Source organism: Vidua macroura, chromosome 13 (genome assembly GCF_024509145.1).
Source record: "Vidua macroura isolate BioBank_ID:100142 chromosome 13, ASM2450914v1, whole genome shotgun sequence".
Classification (NCBI taxonomy): Eukaryota; Metazoa; Chordata; class Aves; order Passeriformes; family Viduidae; genus Vidua; species Vidua macroura.
The window spans coordinates 20669957-20689355 of NC_071583.1; the positions used below are offsets into that span (position 1 = coordinate 20669957).

Consider the following 19399-nt stretch of genomic DNA (forward strand, 5'->3'; position numbering starts at 1 on the left):
CAGAGCCCAAAGCTCGGCCAGGGGAGCATTGCTGCAGGTGCCAGGACAGAACCATGCACGTGTGTGCCCTCGCCCTGCACCATCCCCTCAGCGCTTCTGCGGCTCAGTGCTGCTCGTGCAGATCTGCAGAGATGACAGAAGCTCCTGTGGCTGTTGAGTTACAGGTGTGTCGGCAGAGAGGACTTTCCCAGGACCTTTGATGGAAGTTGCACACAAGCCCAGCTCCCATCACAAGGGTGAGTGGTGTGTCCCTGCTGACCCCACAGGCTGTGCACTGGTTTTGTGGCATCCAGTCCTGGGAAATGGAACTACTTTCTGTTAAGGTCCTCCGAGAGGGAAGAACAAACCTAGAGGAGAGAAGGAATCGCTTGAGTCAAACAACATCCTGAAACAAATAGTGGAGAAACTGCACAAAGAGCATGGTGAGAGCATTTCCCTCAGCCTTCCCCTGGGACTCAGCAGCTGGGGGTGTTCCTTCCACATCTGGACACGCCGTGCCTGGCACAGCGGGAAGGGATCCATGGCAGCCTGGCTGCCCCGCTGCTGCTTTCACGGCCTGCAGGGCTGTTTCCCAGCCTGGCCTGGCTGCAGCTTCTCCCCAGCCGCTGCAGGAAGGCATTTGGCAGCAGCTGACAGGGAGCCCAAACTGCACCGTGGGCCGTGCACACCCTGAGATCCCCTGCAATTTCCCAGTCTTTGGGTAGATCAGGTTTAGGGGCTGTTTGGAGAAGGGACCAGCATCCGACTGTCCCAAAATCCTGAGTGTTTTCCGATCCTTACCCATGCCTTTCACAAGTATCGCCTCCTGAAGCTGTCACTTTCCCCATTCCCAAAAGGGAATGTTTCCATCTGATCCAGCTGTCTCTTTTCCATTCTCCAGAGATGGAAGGAGAGGCTGTGCAGAAGGAAGCATTTCCCAGAGGAAGCAGTGATTCTGTGCCAGCCTCTGCTGCAGGAAGGGAGGCGATGCCAGGCACAGTCACTGGAGGTAATTGCTGTGCCTCTGGGCCTGAGCCCTGCTGAGGCTTGAGCTGCCCTCTCTGCTGCTTGGCAGTGCGGGCACAGCCCAGACAAGATCGGCACAGCCAAGAGGAATTATCCTGAGCAGGCTCAGGGCACTCGGGTACTGAGCAGTCCTGCTGGGGTCCCTCTGTGGGAGACACATCCCGAAACCTGGGAGAGACTGCACAGGGTGACCATGGTGGGGAAAGGGCAGAGGGCGAGAGCAAGGCTCCAGTGTGTCCTGAGAGGGACTGGCTATGGGCCCGTGGGCTGGGGGAGGTGTCCTAGCAGAAGGAGGGCAGGAGGGACAGAGGGAGGGAGGGAGGGAGGGAGGGAGGGAGGGAGGGAGGGAGGGAGGGAGGGAGGGAGGGAGGGAGGGACAGTTGTGGCACTGCCTGCTGCAGTCTTCCCCTGGCCTTTAGGGAGGATTTCCTCTGCATGAGAGTGAGAGACTCCCATTGGGCCGTGGGCTGCTCCAGCTGCCCTTCCAGGGATGTTGCACAGGGCAGGGAAAGAGTGTGGAGAGTGACCAGGAGCCAGCCCAGAGTTCCCCAGGCCCCTGTGCAGCTTTGGCCATGTCCATTGACATCTGGCTGCCACGGCCTTACCCAACTGCCTTGCAGTGCCCATTTCTCAGAGGCAGAAGGGGATGCCAGCACACCCTGAAAAATGTTCTCATCTGTGCTCCGTTCTAGATGAGGTTGATGGGAAGGCTCCTCCATTAGCTTGGCTGAATGAAGTTCTGAAGCCCTTGGAGCCTCCTGCAGGTATGTTCCCACTGTCCCACCAAGGAATAATTGCTGACAGCCTGCCAGGACAGGTGACAGAAGCTTCTCTGGCTGTTCAATTACAGCTGTGTCTGCAGGGAGGAATTTTCCTGCCCCTTTGCTGATTGCTCCACGCAAGCCTGGCTCCCTTCGCAGGGGTGAGTAGTGTGTCCCTGCTGACCCCACAAGCTGTGCACTGGTTTTGTGGCATCCAGTCCTGAGAAATGGAACTACTTTCTGTTAAGGTCCTCTGAGAGGGAAGAACAAACCTAGAGGAGAGAAGGAATCACTTGAGTCAAACAACATCCTGAAACAAATAGTGGAGAAACTGCACAAAGAGCATGGTGAGAGCATTTCCCTCAGCCTTCCCCTGGGACTCAGCAGCTGGGGGCTTTCCCTGCACATCTGAACATGCTGTACGCGGAACAGTGGGAAGGAACCCATGGCAGCCTTGCGGCCCCACTGTTGCTTTCACACCTTGCAGGGCTGTTTCCCAGTCCCCAGCCTCTGCATTTGGCACCAGCTGACAGGGTGGCCAAACTGCATCACGGGCCATGCACATTTTGGGATCCCCTGCAATTTCCCAGTGTCTGAGCAGATCAGGAGGCGCAGCTGATTGCAAGGGTGTGCTACTGACAAGGGAGTGCTCTGGCCCAGTGACAAGAGCTTGGGACATTTCCTGATCCATATCAATGTCTTTGACAAGCCTTGCCTCCTGAAGATGCCCCCTCCCCAGTGAGGAACAGCCCCCCTGATCCAGCTGTGCCTCTTCCTTTCTCCAGAGATGGAAGGAGAGGCTGTGCTAAAGGCTGAGTTTCCCGGAGGAACCAGTAGCTCATTGGCAGCCTCTGCTGCAGGAAGGGAGGCGATGCCAGGCACAGTCACTGGAGGTAACTGCTGTGTCTCTGGGCCTGAGCCCTGCTGAGGCTTGAGCTGCCCTCTCTGCTGCTTGGCAGTGCAGGCACAGCCCAGACAAGAGCGGCACAGCCCAGGGGAATTATCCTGAGCAGGCTCAGGGCACTCGGGTACTGAGCAGTCCTGTTGGGGTCCCTCTGTGGGAGACACATCCCGAAACCTGGGAGAGACTGCACAGGGTGACCATGGTGGGGAAAGGGCAGAGGGCAGGAGCAAGGCTCCAGTGTGTCCTGTGAGGACCTGGCTATGTCCCCGGGGCTCTGGGAAGTGTCCCAGCAGAAGGAGAGCAGGAGGGACAGAGGGAGGGAGGGACAGTTGTTGCACTGCCTGCCGCAGTCTACCCTTGGCCTTTAGGGAGGATTTCCTCTGTGGGAGGAAGAACGCCCCCAGCACCCTGGGCTGCTCCCGCTCCCCCTCCAGGGATGTTGCCAGGGCAGGGAAAGAGTGTGGAGAGGACCAGGAGCCAGCCCAGAGCTCCCCAGGCCCCTGTGCAGCTTTGGCCATATCCATTTGCATCTGGTTCCCACAGCCGTACACAACCCCCTTGCAGTACCCAGTTCCCTGAGGCAGAGGGGGACTCCAGCACACCATAGAAATGGTTCTGGTCTGTGCTCCCTTCTAGACTGGGATCATGACTTGGATTATTTGGAAGTCCTGATGAATGATGGTTTGAAGATCTTGGAGGATGTTGGAGGCAAGTTTTCAGTGTGCCTTTCCTGAGAGAATAACCTGAGTCAATGTGACAAGAGCTCACTCATGAGCCATTTCCCTTAACATCATCTTAAGTTTGAAGGAAACTGGAAGCCTTGCCCTGCTCCCTTCTGGAGCCCGGAGCGATCCCACAGGATCGCTATCAGTGGGAGGAAGGAGCATTTGGCTGTCCATCTTCCTCCCATGTGCAATGCCAGTGTGTCCTTCCGTGTGCTCTGTGCAGCCAGGGAGAAGAGCAGAGAGGGAAGGGGCCGGGCTCAGGGCTGCGCCCCCGGGCTGAGCCTTGGGTGCAGCCTGAGGATCTCCTACAGCGCCACGGGAGCTGTTCTGTCCTGCCTTTCTTTGCAGCTGAACCTGTTGCTGAAGGTGGTGCAGCTTCCCAACCCATACCCAGTACTGACCCTCTGGGAGATGCTGAGGGTAGGTCAAGGCCTTTCCCCCTGGGAGAGCTGCCAGCTCAGAGCCCAAAGCTCGGCCAGGGGGGCATCGCTGCAGGTGCCAGGACAGAACCACGCACGTGTGTGCCCTCGCCCTGCACCATCCCCTCAGCGCTCCTGCGGCTCAGTGCTGCTCGTGCAGATCTGCAGAGATGACAGAAGCTCCTGTGGCTTTTGGGTTACAGGTGTGTCTGCAGGGAGGACTTCTCCAGCTCCTGGGCTGGATGCTGCGCACCAACAGACCTCCCGTCGCAGGGGTGAGTAGTGTGCCCCTGCTGACCCCACAGGCTGTGCACTGGTTTTGTGGGATCCATTCCTGGGAAATGGAACAACTCTCTCTCTTTCTCTTAAGGTCCTCCAAAAGGAAAGACCCAAGATACTGCAGCCACAAAGTCTCATGAGTCAAACGAATTCCTGAGACAATCACAGAAGGAAGCACAGGGAGGACAAGGTGGGTACATTCCCCTCAGCCTTCTCTGGGACTCAGCAGCTGGGGGATTTCCTTGCACATCTGGACACGCCGTGCCCGGCACAGTGGGAAGAGATCCATGGCAGCCTGGCTGTCCCGCTACTGCTTTCACGGCCTGCAGGGCTGTTTCCCAGCCTGGCCTGGCTGCAGCTTCTCCCCAGCCTCTGCAAGAAGGCATTTGGCAGCAGCTGACAGGGAGCCCAAACTGCACCACGAGTTATGCACACCCTGAGATCCCCTGCAATTTCCCAGTCTCTGAGCAGATGAGGAGATGCAGCTGTTTGCACAAGGGAGTTCTCTGGCCCCCACAGCCTGGGCATTCTCCTGATCTTTACCTGTGACTTTGACAAGCATTGCCTCCAGAAGATGCCACCTCTCCAATGGGGAATGTTTCCATCTGATCCAGCTGTGCCTCTTCCTTTTTCAAGTGATGGACCAAACATCCCTGCAGAAGGAGGCACATCCCGGAGGAAGCAGTGGCTCAGTGGCAAGCTCTGCTGCAGGGAGGAAGGCGATGCCAGGCGCAGGCACAGGCACAGGAGGTAATTGCTGTGCCGGGCTCAGCCGGGCTCAGCCCTCAGCGGGGCTGTGTGGCAGCAGCTCTTCCCCCAGGCCCTGCCCTTGCACGGGCCGGCAGCAGCCAAAGCTGGAGGCGCCTCGGCTTCCAGGCCTCTGGAGCTCGTTCACAGCCCCGGGGAATCGGGACTCGCGCACCAACGCCCTTCCCGCTGCAGCTGCTCCCGGAGCTGGCCCTGAGTGCCCAGAGGCCCAAGGCACGGGAGCAGCCCCGAGAGGGAGCCCTGCTGCGAGCCCAGGGCCAGAGCCAGCCCTGGCTCCTGACTGGGCAGGGGCTGCACTGGCTCCTGACAGGGCCTGACTCTGTCCCCTGGGGCTGGGGGAGCTGTCCCAGGGCAGGGAGGGCCAGGGCTGGCAGGGGCTGCTCAGAGAAGGGTTTGGCCGTATGCACCGTGCTGCCAGCTCAGCAGTGCAGCACAGCGCGGGCTCACGCTCCCCGTTGCTCCCACAGATGCAGCCAGCACCACAGCACCTCTTCCAGATTCCCAGAAGGGCATCGGAAGGGGTTTCTGTCATGGAACAGGCTACTCGCTAGAGTTAATGGCAGGCATGCTTCTTTTGAAGCTTGTCTTCATGTTGTGCTGCTTTAGAATCTGGTATTCCTGGAAGAGAAAATGGTGAGTGCTTTGTTGCTTTTTCCCTCAAACAGCTTATTTTGAAGTCTCTTATAGACAGGAAAGGTTCCCAGAGAGTCTGCAGTGGAGTTGTGGCCAGTCTGTGGTTGTCCAAAAAACTCTGCTGAGGGTTCTGCTGCTGCTCAGTGCTTTCATTGGCCTCTTAATTGCTGGGCCTTGTCCTGGGGGGCCCGCTGGGGCTGCAGCCACTGCTGGCTCCCACTGAGGCTGCCTGGCCAAGAGCAGCCCCAGGGGCACAGGGCAGAGGTGAGGCAAGGTGGGGAGGAGAAAGAGCAGGGATGAGATTGCCCTTGCAAGGCAGTCGCGCTCTGGGGCCCGCTCCTGGCCAGGGAGCCTGCCCAGAGCCGTGCCCTGCTCGCCGGGGCCTTGGGGGGCAGCTGTCCAGCTGGGCCAAGGTGTGCCAGCAGCTCCAGCCGGGCTGGGGAGCCTTGCCAGCTCTGGGCCCTGCTGTGTAGGAGGGTCCCAGTGTGCCACTGGCAGCTGGTGGCCTCAGGCTCTCCTCTCTTTCCATAGTCGCAGCTCTGGACAGGAGATGAAAGCAGTGGCTTCCCCTCACACCCAGACTGCTTGTGGAGCACCTCCAGCAGTAATAAGGGCCTGGTCAGCCCTTTCTGGAGTTCTGAGAAGAGGACACCAGTAGATCTGTCTACGAGGAAATCTCCAAAGACCCTGTAGATCCCACTGCCACTTCCTCTCCCCATGGGTATCCCCAAGCTGCCTTCACCCGTTTTTGATCTCCCTCTGTCCCGTCCCAGCCCATTCCCCAGTTCTTCTAAAGACCCCGGTACCAGCCCAGCACCCTCCAGCCCCGAGACCAACATGGTCCCTCCTCTGCCCCTAAGCTCCCTGGCCCTGCCCCCTAAACGCTATTGAAGGTAACCCCCCGCCCCTGCCAGGGTAGGTGATGGCCCCCACTTCGGTTGCAATAAAGAGATGGAGCTGTCACCCCCGTGTCCGGGTGGTACCACCAGCAAAGCCCAGCCAGCACCAGCACTGGCTGAGCTCCATGCCCAGGAGCAGCCGTGGATGCCCACGGTGAGGGCAGGCAGGAGCCAGGCAGGGGCTGCTGTGAGCAGCGGCGGGGCCCCGAGGGGCTGGGGGAGCCCATGCTGAGTGTCCCTGGGCTGAGGGCACATTTCCTTCTGTGGGATCATCTGGGCCTGGAGCTCCTCCAGTGGCATGCCCAGGAAAAGAGGGAAGCCATCAAGAACATCTCCAGGGACACAGCCTGACCTGCAATGCCAGCAGGCAAAACAAAGCTCCTCCCTAATTAACACACACTTGATAGGACCTAATTGATGGGCCATCAGCAATCCAGGGTGCTGCACAGGGTCTGCTCCTCTGGGCGGGGGCCAGAAGGGAAGGGAAGGGCTGTGTGGCCTCGGGGCCTGATGGGGCTGATGAACAGCCCCAGAGGCACAGCAAGCCAGCTGCAATCACACTTGATTTCCAGGTCAAAACACTTGGCCTAGCTGGCCTGGGCTTCCCCATAAGGCACGTGGGGGCTTTGGAGTCCCCCAAAGGGTGCACGAGGGACTAGGGTCCCTTGTGAGACACACAGGGATATTTTAGGTTCTCTCTGAGGCATGGAGGACTCTGGGGGTCCACTGTAAGTCATGCAAGGGATTTGGAATCCTGTGTGAGGCACGCAGGGGGCTTGGGATGTCTCCCACGGTGTGCAGGGTGCTGGGGGTCTCTGCTGAGGCCCGTGACGGGGTTTTGGGGTCTCATTTCAGATGTGGAGAGGGCTGCGGACTCTCATAAGCGTGCCGGTGCTTTGCGTCCCTCCTGCTGCAGGCAGTGGGGCTGGAGTCTCTTTTGAGGCACGCAGGGGGCGGAGCCCTCCCGGCTTCCCTGCTTGGCCCTCCCGGGCCCGTCCGGCTCGGGGCTGCCGCGGCCCAGGGGCAGCCGCCCTGCCGGGACGGCTGTGGCGAGGGGGCGAGGCGGAGCTGCCCCGCCGGGTCGCGCTGCACGGGCACGGCACGGGCGGTGCTGAGCTCCGGGCAGGCGGCACCCCGAGCCCAGGGGCCGCAGCCCCGGCCCTGCCTCCAGCGGAGCCGGGCACAGGCAGCCCCGCAGGCAGAGCGGCGGGACCGGGCACCGCTCAGCGCCCGAGGGGACGGAACCGATGCCACAGGAGCCTGGGGAGCCCTGAGCAGGGCCCTGGCGCTGCCCGCCCGGCTCTCCTGGGCCTGTGGCCATCCCGGGCACCAAGGGCTCGCTCTGTGTCGCGCTCTTCCCCGCCCAGCGGGGCTCCGGCTGAGCGCCCGGCTCCTGCCACTGCCTTGGGAACGCTGAGGGGCATTCGGGGACGGAACTGAACTTGCCACGGAGAGAATTCATAGGAGACTTGTTTAGGCCTCTTGCAGACTTGTTTAGGCCCTCTTTAAGTTGACAAACAACTTAAAATCCCAGGCTGAATCGTGTGCTTTAACGTGTGGGTGTAATAAAAAGGTCTTTGTTCATCAAAACGAACATTGAAAGAAGATAAGAATTTAAACTGAATAGAGAATTTCAGACTGTGAGAAGAGAAAGAGGAGAAAAAAGGGGGGGGGCTTGATAAACAACAAGTATTCTGCTTAAGAATTGTGCAAATGCAGCTAGCACAGAAGACTGTGTAACTAACTATATACAAGCTAACTTTTAGGCCAAGGACAACCGGCAAAGAAGATAAGGAGCCTTCATCCCCATGACCACCAAGGGCAGAGAGAAAAAGGACCCCCTAGCAACCAATTGCACCAGCGCAGAGTACATCGAGAGAAAATACGTCAACCGAAAAAAAGGGGGGACTATAAAAACAAAAAGGTCAAAGGGGGAAGGTGCGCCGTGGCAGAGTGGAAACACCCCGGCCGCCCAGCGCTGTTTTTTGCTTAATACCGCTTGCTTAATAAATTCTTGTTAATTGATTTATCTATAATTAGCCTCCCCAATTGAATTTGTCCATAACATGGGGATTCCTTGAAGACGCTTTGTAACTCCCCGTGGTGCCGGGCCGGGCCGTGTCCCAGCGAGCACCAACAGCCAGGAGCTCCGATGCATGCAGCATGGCTGGCACCAGGGAAACGAGTCAACATCCCTACAGCTGCCCGCTCTGCCTGCAGGGCTGTCACGCAACAGCAATGTTCCAGCAAGAACAGGCATTTTTACATCCTCAGGACGATGTGCTCTTGTGGTCCTGGTGGTGGGTCAGAGAGAAAAGCCAAATGTGACAGACTGAACTTGACTGTAGGAGAGGGATGGCTCAGCAGAGGACCTGGGGACCTGCGGTGCCAGCCAGTGACCGGGCACTCGGACACAGCAGGAAGACCCCGACTATCCCACTTCAGCTGGGAGGGTATAAAAGCCCAGAGGTTCTTTGTTCAGGGTCCCCCAGAGGCACCAGCTCAAGCTGCCACTGTTCCACCACGATAAAATTGTTCTAGGGATCCAGAGGTCTGACACTCTGCTATGGAGGACATTCCACATTTCCAATCTTTTGGGCATTTAGGAGCTTTTGATTTTGCTCTGCACCCAAGAAAAACAAACCCCCAAATGTGCACAAATAACTCCTTTAGCATTTCCTCCTTTTATTTTCAGCCGATTTTTACATTGCTCTCTGCTATCTTGTCCTTGCGATAAATTAATGCTCCAATTTCTTAATTAAAGAAAAAGTATTAATTGGTCCAAATAAAAATTTAGAGAATAACAATGAAAAGCCACTATCCAAAAAAAGGTCAGGGCCGAGCCCGGGTATCGGCGCTGGGTGAGACACAGGCTTGACCGCTACAGCAGAGGGTCCCCTATGCTTCACGCCGACTGTCCTGCCTGAGCAATTTTTATACGGTTTTTCTTGCCCGAGGCAGAGTCCCTTTTCTTCCTTTTTGGACTGCACATATTCAGGTGGAGTTCTTTCTCTGTGGCAAGTTGAACAAAACACGTCCGGAGAGTGATGAGCACCCATGATCGCGTTCCCAGAATTCGGCATTGAGACGTATCTCCCCGATGGCTCCGGCTATCTCAATCTCAGATATTTATCGCGTATTCTTCGTCCCGGGTGTTCCTCAGACCGCCTTGATGGACGATCCATCTCCGGGCTGGCCACGTTCATTTGATTGTAAATTAAGTTCTCCCTCCCTTGTCCAGGTGGTTTTGACATTGTGTTGCAATCCCTGTCACTGGCATGTGCGTTTTAAAACTTCTTATAAGAGTATATCTTAACAGTACATGGCAATAAAATATACAACAATTTTATTTGCACGAATTATCATATACACATAGAACAATCCCTCCCCTTCTATATAAACATATTAATACGTGCTTTCTCTACCTTCTACACAACTACGTTTACTGGTGCTTTATCTTATCATCTTATTTCTCAAATCTTAGTTACCTCAAGGTTCATTATGCCAGTCTTCCCTCGGAATTCCCTGATACAGTCTGTAGACCTCCCCTTCCCCTTTTATCTGTTCTTCAAATCTGGCCAAAGCATCTGCTGCTCTACGGTGTACGTTTTCCTCTCCCAGTTTCATTATTTTTGATACTTGATTTGTTTTTCCCATCGCACATTCTGGGTCTGTGGGCATGGCTGCTGCTTGCGTGCCCTGTACTACGGAATGTATCAACCTAATAAAGCATGGTATCAGGCAGGGTAGGAGTATGATCCCGGCTATTGAACATAATATAAAGAGTATTACCTTCTTCCACCATGCTCCATCAAACAGATAATCCCACCAGGATGCTTGGAGTATGGAGTTCCATTTTTGTACTGGAACATGTGCTCCCCTTTTAATTTCTGTTGCCAGGCCTCTGATGCTTTCCCCATAGTCATCAATCTCTACACAACATTCCGATTCATTAAATTTTCCACAGACCCCTCCCTCTTCTGCTAATAAATAGTCGAGGGCTTATGCTGTTTTGATATACAAAGGCCCTCATCTGGGAGTGTTGTTTAGATAGCAGCTCGAGGGCGTCCGAGGTGTGGTTACAAACGACCTCCACCACTGCCTGCAGTCTTATCAGCCGGTTTAACAGATAAATCTGGGGCAAGCACATTTCTCTCTCTCTCTCAGGATTTTTCATGGGGGTACACTGAGAGAAAGAAAGAGAAAATAATTTCTGTTTCTGCTCCTTGTTTTTCTGATGTGGAATGTGCTTGGAGAATTGTTTACCTGGGGTGATTGCTTGATTGGATGCTGGTGAGGATTGTTTGGACCTGGTGGCCAATCGGATCCACCTGTGTCTGGACTCTGGCGAACAGGGTCACGAGTTATTAGTTAGTTCGATATGGTAGTTAGAGAAAGTAGCGTGTAGTTTTTAGTAGCCTCCTTTATATAGTATATTAATGTATTATAGCATAAAGAATAAATAAAGAAATCATTCAGCCTTCTGAACTGAGTCGGACATCATCATTCTTCCCATTGGGTTCGCCTGCATTTTACAACAAAATCGGGCTCCTATACCCCCAGCTTCCATCCTGAGCCCATGTTGCAGGACCATAATATTCGATTATCCTTTCTGCGGGCCACTCCTCCTCACCCCAAGTCTGACCCCCACCAAAAACAGGGACCTTCTTTTTTACCTCCCTTCTCTTCCTGCTCAGTGTTTCGTATAAGGGGGGCCCAAGTGAGCTGCGTTCTGACCGAGGTAGGGTAAAGAAAGCAGGTCTGATTAATCCTATTATACGTGATCCTTTCCACTGCTGAGGCAACTCGCTGTATGCTTTCTTCCCACAGATCCAATACAAACCATTCGGGGCTTTCCACCTGACGTTTTTGATTTTGCGTTCGTTCGAGAACCCCCTCAACTCCTCCAAGGATTGGTAAGGGTTAGTTCCAGAGCTTTTGTTCCAGCAAAGTCCAATTTTTTCACTCCATTCACATTTGTCTCTTTTTCCTTGGCTCCAGTACCCTGTAGGGTTCTCAGGTTGCCACACTCTGCTTTTGTTAGAGGAGTTTATTGTCAGAGTGGACACACATGGAGCGTATCCTACCATTTCAATGTATTCCTTTGCCTCCCTGCTAACGCAGAACATCCCAATCACTCTTTTGCCCAAGACCCAACCCTCAGGTCTCTGAATTGTTTTTGAGGTTTTGGCATTATCCCATTTTAGGAGTTGCTCTGGGGCTAGGCTCTCACCTTTCCAAGGCCACTTTTCCGCTGATTTGAGCCCCCCGCAGATCCAGCAATTAGATAAGCCCAATTCCGTTGCGATTTCCTGCATCAGATCCACAAATAGGTTTTGATCTGAGGCAGGTAAACCCCAGCTGGTATACTGCTTTTCCAGCTGATCATACTGCTCGCTTAGGGTTCTCAGCCTTTCCTGCTCCATCCTTCTTTTCCTCATTTCTGCTTCCTGTTTTCTCAGCTCCTGTGATAGCTGTTTCATTTTGCTCCCTGGGTCCACTCCCTCTTTGTTCCTCGAAAAGCAGAACATTCGGTCATATTGCAAGCCAACTCAGTCATCCTGATCCTCTAAAAGGTCCAAGATAACCGGCTCACCTTTGAGGGACGTCTTAGTTTCATACTTTAAGTTCTTCCCACCCAATATGTTTTACCACCCATAACATACATTCCCAACTGGTTATTGTCATTGCATAACGGATTGGCCCGAAAGTATGCTACAAACACTGACTCCATTTTTCCCCCGGTCCATACTGTTCGGTTACATTTATCACAGATCGGGACAGGTACCTGTTCAGTATTTCTTTTATGTACCTTGCGCTCTGACCGCCCGTCCTTAGGGGTCACCTTTTGTGTATACCACCTTGTTCTTCCTTTTAGCCTGCTATTCCCCTGCTGAGTGCTGTTCCTGGGGCAGTGCCCCTTTATCTTACCCTTGCTGCAGTTCTTTGGGACTGGGGATGTCGGAGCCTCCGATTCCCCGTGTTCTTTCTGGGCAGTCTGTACGCAGTGCCCGCACCCGTTGCCGGGGCCTTGCACCTCTGTGCTGGGCAAGTTCCTCAAACGCGTACCGGTCTTGAGGCACATTACCAGATTCAGGTAGATCAGGACCCCCACGATTATTATTATTCCTCTGCCTCTGCCTGCGCCCACTGGGGTGCCACCAGTGGCGAAGTAAGCCATCTCCTCGGCAGCAAGAATAGTCTTCTGTGCTGTCATACCTGCACCGAGCTGCACACCTCCGTTTAAAGACACCCCACCTCGACAGTTTAACTGTGTCTGCACTGCAGCGTACTTTATTTAACCTTCAGCACTCGATAGCAAGAATTTGAGCCTTTGATTTCAATTTTTCCCTTATCCCGGTTTGGAACACACAAAACCAAATTTCAGAATCTACGTCGATTATCCCCAGTCTTGTGGCAAGCTCTAAGATACGGCTAGTCAGGCACAGTTCTTCTTCCAGGCACTTATCACACAAACCCCTTGGCCAATACCCCCTTCTACAGCGTATGACCCAAACCTCGTTACAGTAACTCACATTTGAAATGCACAAATGGGTAACATTCACAATCGGGCTTAGTGCACCTTATCGGCTCCCTACCAGTCATTTACTTGGTCGACGCAAAGTGAGCTTTAGGTCCCCAGGTGGAGAGGTGATTTTCCACTCTGCCGTCTCTTCCCGTGGCTCGACCTTCTTTACTCGGGATGCGTGGGTCCAACCCTTTTCTGCTGTTCGTATGGCTGTATCTGTGGTTAAGAGGACAAGAAAAGCGCCTTCCCAGTGAAGTGTTAATGGGACCTCTTCCCATGTTTTTATGAGCACCTTGTCCCCTGGTTGTATTCTGTGTATGGAGAAGCCTAAAGGGGTATTTTGTGTCAGGATTCCCTGTTTCCACAATTCCTGTAGATTTTTACTTATAGATATGAGGTGTGGTTGTATCTGTCCATCTTCTATCCTTGGATGCCCTACTGGCATACCATGTTCATATGGCATCCCATACAGCATTTCAAAAGGTGACAGCCCAGTCTCGGAGTGAGGCATGGTTCGAATATTTAATAAGGCTAAGGGGAGACACTTTAACCAAGACATTTTTGCTTCCAAAATTAATTTTGCCAGTTGAGCCTTTAATGTTTGGTTCATCCTTTCAACTTGTCCAGAGCTCTGGGGATGCCAAGGGGTGTGGTATTCCCGCCGGCTCCCTAGAGAGTCAGCTAGTTGTCTAACAATTTTTGAAGTGCGTGCCTTGATCCGAATCTATGCATTTTATTAACCCATATCGGGGAATGATTTCTTCCAGTAGAAATGTTGATACTGTTTGAGCCGTTGCCCGAGAGCTCGGGAGGGCTTCTACCCAGTGAGTTAGTTTGTCTACTATTACTAAGAAGAATTTGCATCTCCCCACCTTAGGCAGATCAGTAAAATCTACCTGAATCCTTTCAAAAGGTCTGTATGCCAGTGGGCGGCTTCCCAGTGCCACCTTTCGGGTCCTTGCCTGATTAATCCTTTGACAAACCATACATCCCTGTACCTCTTGTTTGGCTAATTCATAAATCCCTTTGCACCCGAAAAATCTCAGGAATTGCTCTGCCAGGGCCTGAGCACCCCAGTGTGTTTGTTGATGCGATCTCCTCAGGATCTTTCTGGTGTAGTCCTTAGACAATAACTCCCTTCCGTTTGGCAATTTCCACTTACCTCCTTCTAGCCGGCCTCCTATCTTCTCGTACCCCTCGATTTCCTTCGGGGAGGGGTGGGGAGGATACTCCTGAACCTCCCCTTCCTCGATTCCCGGGGTACTTGCCTCCATCAAAGCCGCGCTTTTGGCCTCTTTGTCTGCAAAATTGTTCCCTCTGGTGCGGAAGCGCATTCCCGTTTGGTGCCCCTTTACATGGACTACAGCAATTGCCTCTGGCCCCCTTATAGCCTTTAAGATCCGTCTGATTATTTCCTCATGCACCAGCCCTTTTCCCCAGGTATTGAGCAGCCCCCTTTCCTCCCAATTCCTCCAAAACGTGTGTACCACCCCAAATGCCTATTTTGAATCTGTACAAATTGTTCCTTTTCTCCCTTCTAATTTCCACAAGGCCCTCAATACCGCATATAACACACAAGCCTGTGCTGACCACCCAGCATTCAGGGGCCCAGATTCCACCACGTCCCCGGTCCTTCTATCCACCACCGCATAACCCAACTTCCTTTTCCTGACTATGACCCTTGCAGACCCATCCACAAACCATTTCTCACCTTCTTCCAATTCTTCCTCTTCCAAGTCTGGTCTTATTTTAGTTTGTAGTTCCACCACTTCGGCACAGTCGTGGAAAGGCACTCCTGCTGCCTCCCCAAATAGGAATTGTGAGGGGTCTTGGGCCGAGGTAGTCCACAACTCCAAATCCTGGGAGTGGATTAATACAGTATTCTAGGAGCCTGGCATCAGTCAGCCATGTATCAGCCTTTTGCTGCAGAATGCTCCGTATACTATGTGGGGTGTCAACTACCAGTGCTGCCCTGAAGGTTACCGTCTTAGCTTCTTCTACTAATATTGCTACTACTACAACTGCTTGTAAGCAGGTGGACCACCCTCTACGTACAGGGTCTAGAAGCTTTGATACGTATCCCACTGGCTTCCTGGCCCCTGCCCAGTCCTGGGTTAGAACCCCATGGGCAGTGTGATTGCTGACGTCCACAAACAGTTGAAAAGGTTTCCTTACATCAGGAAGGCTCAACACCGGGGCAGCCACAAGAGTGTCCTTTATTTCCTTAAAACCTTCCTCATCCTGCTTTGTTCACTTGAGCTTATCCATGGTAAGCTTTTCGTAAAGAAACCTTACCTTCTCGCTGTATCCCTCGATCCATTGCCGGCAGTATCCTAGAAGCCCCAGCAGCTGCCTGACCTCCCTCTTTGTCTGGGGAGGGGGTAAGGTGATAATACCAGTTATCCTGTCCGGACCCAGCTTCTTTTTACCCTTTGTTAACCAGTGTCCTAGGTACTTGACCTCGGGCTCTGTGAACTGTAATTTGGATTTTGAGACCTTCAACCCTTTCTCCCCCAGAAAGTTTAATAGTGCTATTGTACCTGCCTGTACCTTCTCCTCCCTGGGTCCGGCTACCAACAGATCATCCACCTATTGTAATAACTTGGTCCCTTTGACTGGCACAAACTCACTTAAGAGTTTCTCAAGGACTTGCCCAAATAGGTTGGGCGAATCTACAAAGCCCTGAGGCAAGGATGTCCACCTTAATTGTTGCTTTCTAGTTGTGTCCAGGTTCTCCCATTGAAATGCGAAATAGTCCTGACTTTCCCAGGCTAGCGGACAAGTCCCAAAGGCATCCTTTAAATCTATTGCACTGTACCAGGTATCTGCCGGGGATACGTTATTCAGTAGTGCGGACGGGTTCGAGACGGTAGGAAACAAGGTTTTTGTCCTTTGATTTACCGCCCGCAAATCTTGCACCAGCCTACAACTACCATCCACCTTTTGTACTGCCAGGATAGGAGTATTATGTCTTGACATACACAGCTCTAATGTGCCCTTCTTGATTAGATCCTCTATTACAGGTTTCAGTCCCCTCCTACCTTCCATGGGAATTGGGTACTCTTTGATCCTGATCGGATCCTCTGGCCTCTCAATCTCAATGTGAATAGGCTCCATATTTAACCTCCCCGCCTCTCCCTGTGTGTGCCACACTTTAGGGTTTATTTTATTCTCATCCTCCACGGTCAGTTTGTATAAAGTTACCGTTAGCTGGGAGTCCTGTGCTATCAGGCTTAGCCCCGGGACTACCATTAAATCCCTCCCCAGCAAGTTATAATCTGCTTCTTCTACCAGCAGTAAGTTCCCCAGGCAAAACTTATTTTCCAATTCCATTTCCACATTTTTCAAAACCGGTACCTTAAATGGTTCTCCTTTGGCCCCGATGACCACCATTGAGTCCTTACTTTTAGTACATCCCGGTGGCAGTCGCTGAACTGTGGTTCTTTCTGCGCCTGAATCCGCCAAAAATACCAATTCTTGTTTCTGGGGTCCAATTTTTAACTTGTATCAAGGGCTCTCCAGGTGTTCTGGACCCCAAATTATAGAGCCCCTGACACCGCTAATCCTCCTGAAAAATTTGTTCATCCTTTATTCTTTTCTTGCACTCCCTCTTGAAGTGCCCTCTCTGTTTACAGTGAAAGCACTCAGGGCCACTTACCTGTTTGTTTGTGCCCTTCTTCTGAGGGGGGTTCAGCTTGCCCCGGGGCCGTTGCGTTGGTGCCGGCTTTCCGGGATTCTGAAGCCGCTCCTGTTTTTGCGCTTCCCGTACCGCCGCCACCAACACCCTTGCTTGAGCCTTTTGTTTTTCGTCGTCCCGCCTCATGTAAACCTTCTGTGCCTCCCTTAGCAATTCTTGGAGGCTTTTCTCTTGCCATATCTCTATTCTTTCTAGCTTTTTCCACATGTCCTCCCACGTTTTAGCAATAAATTGTGTTTTTAACAAAATAGCCCCAAGCAGAAAATTAGGGTCAGTGCCTGAATACATCTGGAGACTTTTTCTTAACCGTTCCAGCCATTTGGTAGGTGTTTCAACCCTCCCCTGGCATTCCCCCAATGCTTTACTGATGTTCTGCCCCTTTGGTACCGCCCCCTCAATTCCCTGTATTACCATGTTCCTCAGCCCTATCATTTTGAGCCGATCCTCCTCCGACTGGGCATTCCATGATGGCCTCTGTTCAGGCCACCTCTCGGCCCCGCTCCCCCCGCCCGGGGATTCCTGTGTTCCCAATCCGTTATTGCAGCCTGCCGTATCATGTCCCCTTCCTCGGTGTCGAACAACGACCTCAGAATGGTGCAGATAGCATCATATGAATAGATACTGTTCCCCAAAAACTCATCCAGCCTCTCCGCTACCCCTAGAGGGTCATCCATTAATTTCCCCGTTTCCCTTCTGAAGGCTCTTACGTCTCCCATATTGATAGGCACATTTACATGCCCAATGTCTCCGGGAGCGGTTGGTACTTCCCCTAGGGGTAGAGACCGGGTCTGTCCCCTTCCCCCTCACTATCGCCATGGTTCTCCCTCTGCGTCTTGCGACGCGTCCTGCTGGCTGGAGGAGAGGCAGTTTCGCCGGCAGGGAGTGTGTGCCCGGGGCCGTCCGCCTGCTGTGGCACAGGCGGGGGCTGAGAGGGACCCGGCGGGTCCGGCACCGCCAGAGCCGGGGGCTGTATATTACACGGCGGTGCCTGTGCCTGTGCGGGTTGAGGCGGGTGATCCACTGGAGCGGGCACTGGGGGCTGGACCTGGTTTAGGTATGGGGGTGGAAGGTTGTCCAAGGGCTCCCAGGTCTCACGCTGATCTATGTTAACACCCTGAGTTCGGACCGGGAATAGCCTGACACCAGCATATTCCCACAATCTGGCATAGTCCAGCTCCTCCCCTTCTGGCCCGCTTTCTTCATATATACCATCGTATAAGGCCTGACACATTCTTGTATCAAATGTGCCAAACATGGGCCAAAACTGCTATTTCCCAATTTCCATGTTCCCCCATACCTCCACACAGTAATGTATCATCTTTTCCTTAGATTTCCTCCGTCTCTGGGGGCAGTGCTCCCAATGCTCCAAAATCCACCCCAATGGGCTTCCCCTTGGGATTTCTGGCAAACAGTCCTGCTGCCCTTTACCAGGTATCCCCTGGGATTTTCCCTGAATTTTACTCTTTTTCTGCCCCATACCTCAACAAGCCTGCTTACCTCAATTCCTTTACCAAAGTCCTTGAATCCGTCCTGGATGATACTGAGGTTTTAGCCTGTCCCGATTGAATGTTACCAGCCTATCACTCACAGCAAACCGCTCTGTGGACCAGCAACTGGTGGTGAGCTCTCTTACCTTTTCCCCGGACTTCCAAAGTCCTGGACCAAAGAGGTTTACTGTTGTAGATGTCGGCGAACCCAATGGGAAGAACGATGATGTCCAACTCCACCTCAGAAGGCCGAACGATTTCTCCACCATAACTATGCTACAACACACCAATATGCTATATAAAAGAGGATACCAAACACTACATGCCACTTTCTCTGACCATCATATCTAACTCCTCACAATTCGTGACCCTGTTCTCCAGAGCCCAGACACAGGTGGATCCAATTGGCTGTCAGGCCCAAACAATCCACCATGATCCAACCAAGCGCTCACTCTGGGTAAACAATTCTCCAAACACATTCCACAAGAGAAAAACAAGGAGCAGAAATAGAAATTGTTTTCTCTTTCATTTCTCTCTGTGCACCTCAATAAAAAATCCTGAGAGAGAGAGAAATGTGCTTGCCACAGTTTACCAGTTCTCAAACACCCGAGAACATACCCTCCCTCATCAATCTGCCTGTGATCGAACCCCTGAACTCCCTGAGTTGCACGCTTTACGCGTAAAATGAGATTTCCCCATTCCGTTTGCTTCCCCCGCAACCGACCACTTTCCTCGTGGAAGAGTGGAACTGTGATCGTCTTGGGGCCTCTCTCACCCCGTGACAATGTCACATCTCACACACATGCTCGATCACCCCTCACTCAACCATGCGATACTTACGGTCCTTTTTCCCGCGTGGATTCTTCATGCATGTAGATTTTTATGAGTGAAAAAAATTAACCGCGGCCTCGGAGATTCTGCTCCGAGTTCCCAAGAGCTCTGGGCCCGTTTTATCCCCCTTTTTTGATAGTGGCTCTGGCTCCGAATTCAAAATCTGTTTGGTTCTACGGGACTCCCCAGTGCCCTCCAGCCGTTGAAATTGGCAGGGCGCCGCCTAGACAAAAAAGGGTTTCCCCAGACCCCCAAATCAGATCACATCAAGGCTCACCAAGATTGTTATAAATGAATGCTCCAATTTATTAATTTAAAAAAATGTATTTATTGGACCAAATAAAAATTTAGAGAATAACAATGAAAAGCCACTATCCAAAAAAAGGCAGTGCTCTGAACCCGGGTATCAGCACTTCGGTGAGACACAGGTTTGACCGCTACAGCAGAGGGTCCCCTATGCTT

At 52.9% G+C, this 19399-nt stretch overlaps 2 long non-coding RNA genes across 2 annotated transcripts; both read left to right on the plus strand.

The window, feature by feature from the left end:
- Positions 1-884: 884 nt before the first annotated feature.
- Positions 885-1914, plus strand: LOC128813731 (uncharacterized). The gene is made up of 3 exons (XR_008439147.1): positions 885-988; positions 1698-1769; positions 1856-1914. It is a non-coding gene; the product is annotated as an uncharacterized LOC128813731 (long non-coding RNA).
- A 2911-nt stretch (positions 1915-4825) lies between these two features.
- LOC128813738 (uncharacterized) lies at positions 4826-6317 on the plus strand. Its single transcript, XR_008439153.1, has 3 exons — positions 4826-4843; positions 5329-5494; positions 6026-6317. It is a non-coding gene; the product is annotated as an uncharacterized LOC128813738 (long non-coding RNA).
- The last annotated feature ends 13082 nt before the right edge of the window (positions 6318-19399 follow it).